Raw genomic sequence first — 5,000 nt, forward strand, 5'->3', positions numbered from 1 at the left:
GTGTTACAACAAGGAATTCAAAATTGATTTCATTAGGAGTTTTTGCCACTGATCAACACAAAAAAAGTCCATAATGTCAAAGTGAAAAATAAAATCTACAAATTGTTCTAAATTAATTACAAATACAAAACAGAAAATGATTGAACATGGGTCAGTCGGTCCTAAGAGATAGGCGAATGCCGTTCTGAAAGGGAGGGGTGATTGCCTCCGTCGCCCCCCGGCCGATCCAAAGAGAGTCGGGTTCAGATCCCCGAATCCGGAGCGGCGGGTGTGCGGCCTGGTGCGCATCCCTCAATTTGTCAATGGAGAATGTCAGAGGGAAGATTAACCATCTTCTTTGCACTCTTTCTAGAGCAGCAATATCCTTTTTGTAACAAGGTGACCAGAACTGAACACAGTATTCTAGGTGAGGTCTTACTAATGCATTGTAAAGTTTTAACATTACTTCCCTTGATTTAAAATCAACACACCTCACAATATATCCGAGCATCTTGTTGGCCTTTTTTATTGCTTCCTCACATTGTCTCGATGAAGACATTTCTGAGTCAACATAAACTCCTAGGTCTTTTTCATAGATCCCTTCTTCAATTTCAGTATCTCCCATATGATATTTATAATGCCCATTTGTATTGCCTGTGTGCAATACGTTACACTTCTCTCTATTAAAATGTAATTTGCCACGTGTCTGCCAAGTTCTGAATGCTGTCTAGATCATTTTGAATGACCTTTGCTGCTACAACAGTGTTTGCCGCCACTCCTATTTTTGTGTCGTCTGCAAATTTAACAAGCTTGCTTACTATACCAGAATCTAAATCATGAATGTAGATTAGGAATAGCAGAGGACCTAATAGTGATCCCTGAGGTACACCCCTGGCTACCTCACTACATTTTGAGGTTTCTCCTCTATTTAGTACTTTCTGTTTTCTACATGTTAACCACTCCCTAATCCATGTGCATGCATTTCCTTGAATCCCTACTGCATTCAGTTTGAGAATTAATGTTGAAAGGGAGGGAAGATCTTCTCCACAGAAGATTCTCCCAGCCTTTCAACTTTTTTCAAAAACAATACAATTAAAAAAGGCATCAGTGTTTAATTTCCAGACGATTTTAAACTCGCAGCACATTTGAAATGACCATTGGAACAGTATTTCTTAAAAAAATGTGTATATATTAAATATTTTTAAATAAACTATTTTATATATTTCTTTTCTCAAACAGTTTCCCAGTTTTTAATCATTTGAAACTGGTACTGTCTTCAACATGACTGTTCCTAATGAATTAGCCATTCTCCTTGCATTATGCTGTTGGACTTTTGAATGACAAATGTTCGTTTTGAAAAGTAAATGTTGAAAAACAGGGAAGATCTTCTCCACAGATTAATTACAAATACAAAACAGAAAATAATTGATTGCATAAGTATTCACCCCCTTGAGTCAATATTTGGTAGAGGCACCTTTGGCAGCAATTACAGCCATGAGTCTATTTGGATAAGTCTCTACCAGCTTTGCACATCTGGACACTGCTATTTTTGCCCATTCTTCTTTGCAAAATTGCTCAAGCTCCGTCAAGTTGGATGGGGACCTTTGGTGAACAGCAATTTTCAACTCTTTCCACATATTCTCAATTGGATTGAGGTCCGGGCTTTGACTGGGCCACTCCAGGACATTGACCTTTTTGTTTTTAAGCCACTCCAGTGTGCCTTTGGCTGTATGTTTGGGGTCATTGTCCTGCTGGAAGATGAATCTTCTCCAAGTCCCAGGTCTCTTGCAGACTTCAGCAGGTTTTCCTTCAGGATTTCTCTGTACTTTGCCGCATCCATTTTGCCCTCTATCTTCACGAGCTTTCCAGGCCCTGACGCAGAGAAGCATCCCCATAGCATGATGCTGCCACCACCATGCTTCACGGTAGGGATGGTGTTCTCAGGATGATGTACGGTGTTAGGCTTGCGCCAAACATAGCGCTTAGCGTTGTGGCCAAAAAGCTCTATTCTGGTCTCATCAGGCCATACAATCTTCTTCCACTTGGTCTCAGAGTCTCCCACATGCCTTCTGGGAAACTCTAGCCGAGATTTGATGCGAGTTCTTTTCAACAATGGCTTTCTTTTTGCCACTCTCCCATAAAGGCCAGTTTTGTGAAGCACCCGGGCTATTGTTGCCATATGCACAGTGTCTCCCAGCTCAGCCGTGGAACACTGTAACTCCTTTAGAGTTGCCATAGGCCTCTTGGTGGCCTCCCTGACTAGTGCCCTATACGCCCGGATACTCCGTTTTTGAGGACGGCCTGTTCTAGACAGATTCACAGTTGTGCCATATTCTCTCCATTTCTTAATAATGGACTTTACTGTGCTCTGAGAGGATATTCAATGCCTTGGAAATGTTCTTATATCCTACCCCTGATTGGTGCTTTTGAAGAACCTTATTCCGGATTTGCTTTGAATGTTCCTTCACCTTCATGATGTAGTTTTTGTTAGGAAATGTACTAACCAACTGTGGGACCTCCCAGAGACAGGTGTATTTAACCTGAAATCATGTGAAACACCTTAATTGCACACAGGTGGACTCCATTCAACTAATTATGTGACTTCTAAAGACAATTGGTTGCACCAGAGCTTATTTAGGTGTGTCATAGCAAAGGGGGTGAATACTTATGCAATCAATTATTTTCTGTTTTATATTTGTAATTAATTTAGAACAAGTTGTAGATTTTATTTTTCACTTTGACATTATGGACTTTTCTTGTGTTGATCAGTGGCAAAAACTCCCAATTAAATCCATTTTGATTCCATGTTGTAACACAATGAAATGTGGAAAAGTCCAAGGGGGGTGAATACTTTTGAGAGCCACTGTATTTCTTAGCAGACACCCTTATCCAGGACGACTTACAATTGTTACAAGATATCACATTATTTTTACATACAATTATATTATTTTTCTACATACAATTACCCATTTATACAGTTGGATTGTTACTGGAGCAATCTAGGTAAAGTACCTTGCTCAAGGGTACAGCAGCAATGTCCCCCACCTGGGATTGAACCCACGACCTTCTAGTCAAGAGTCCCGAGACCTAACCACTACTCCACACTGCCGCACTGACCATAGTCAAAATTGAGCTACATGACCAGAGTCACCATTGAGCTACATGACCAGAGTCACCATTGAGCTACATGACCAGAGTCACCATTGAGCTAAATGACCATAGTTAGAATAGAATTGACTAGAGTCAGAATAGTGCTACATTGGAGGCTGTGTGGTCCAGTGGTTAAAGAAAAGGGCTTGTAACCAGGAGGTCCCCGGTTCAAATCCCACCTTAGCCACTGACTCACTGTGTGACCCTGAGCAAGTCACTTAACCTCCTTGTGCTCCGTCTTTCGGGTGAGATGTAATTGTAAGTGACTCTGCAGCTGATGCAAAGTTCACACACCCTAGTCTCTGTAAGTCGCCTTGGATAAAGGTGTCTGCTAAATAAACACATAATAATAATACATTACCATAGCCACAAAAAACCTTAGTGGACAAAGTGGGTCTGGGTGGCCGAGCGGCAGTTCCAGGAGGTCGGCATGAAGTAGTGACTTGCTCTCATAATGCTATTAGATAACAGATACACTGGGGGGGTAAGTGCATATTACTAAGGGCATGGTCTTTTCATCAAAAAAATATTTAAGTAAAAATAATAAGTCAAGCCATGTGGGAGGCTCTGCACCCCGGGCAGAGTTCCCATTCACCCCTGGCAGCTTCCACTTCCCTGGAAGTCTGTCTGTTGCCCTCCCGTGCCTGGCGCCAGATCAGGTCGGGCTGGAGGCTCTGTTTTCGGCTTGGGGAGGCGGTGGGTCCCCTTACAGTCCTGGACTTCCATGCTGATGGAAGTATGCTGCCCTCCCGCGCCTGGCGCCAGATCAGGCCGGGCTGGAGGCTCTGTTTTGGGCTTGAGTAGGCAGTGTGGGTCCCTTACATTTTTTTATTTTTAATGCACTTTAAGTCTCTTGCCTTCACGGGGTTTGGAGGCTCTGTTTTGGGCAACAGTGTGCCATTTGTGTCGCTGACTTTCAGTGCACTTGAAGCCTGTTGCCCTCGCGGGGTTTGGAGGCTCTGTTTTCAGCAGCAGTGTGCCGTTTGTGTCCTTGGTGACCTCCATGTTTTTGCTGCTAGAGACTAAGTCCCGTTGTGGACATGGTCGTGTCTACCTTCAATGCGAGCCTTTTGGTGGACATGGTCATTGGCCGAGCACTTTAAAAAAAAAAATCCTATCTTTAACATTAGATGACCATAGTCCGGACTTTTTTGGCTCCGCCAGAAACTAAGAGTTGAAAAAGACATAGTCATGTCGCCTATCTTTAACATGACATGACCATGACCATAGCAGGGCAGTTTATGGAAGTCTGTAAACGGCCGAGATTGAAATGTCCTGCGGGGTGGCAGCGACTCCTTGGCAGTGTGACTTCGGCCCCGTTGCCCATAAAGACTCCATGTCTGAGATACAACGGGGGGACCCGCGGAGATTTCCGTCGACAGGGTTTTTAGAACAAAAAATATTTCTAAGTCAGGACGGAGGTGTCAGAAAAATGCTTGTGAGTGATCAGTTGAAGCCAGGCTTGGAGGCTTTGTGCTGGGCAGGGGAAGATGGCCGGGATGACTCCTCCTGTCGGGTCCATGCTGTGGGAGGCTCCGCACTTGAACCAGAGCTCACACTTTCCAAGAAAAAGTCCTGGACAAGTCTCGGTGTGGTTTTGTTTTTTGTTGTTCTAAAACCCTGTCCGACCGCCCTACTGTGGACTAGGGCGAGGGCAAGGAGGCGAGTCGGGTCGCGGGACCATCTCTCTCTCCAGTTCCACTCACCCTTTGGCTTCTTCAGCCCAACTAGGGAGGGCCCCTGCGGGCCGGTCTTGCACCGGTGTTCAGGCACGGCGGTTCCTCCCCTCCAGATGGCTGACGACTTTGAGAGAGGCGGCCCTTCCTTCCCACCGGGAGAGGGGGGCTGCCGACCTTTCTGAGCGAGGCCGA

This window comes from Acipenser ruthenus, unplaced genomic scaffold (assembly GCF_902713425.1).
Source record: "Acipenser ruthenus unplaced genomic scaffold, fAciRut3.2 maternal haplotype, whole genome shotgun sequence".
Taxonomy (NCBI): domain Eukaryota; kingdom Metazoa; phylum Chordata; class Actinopteri; order Acipenseriformes; family Acipenseridae; genus Acipenser; species Acipenser ruthenus.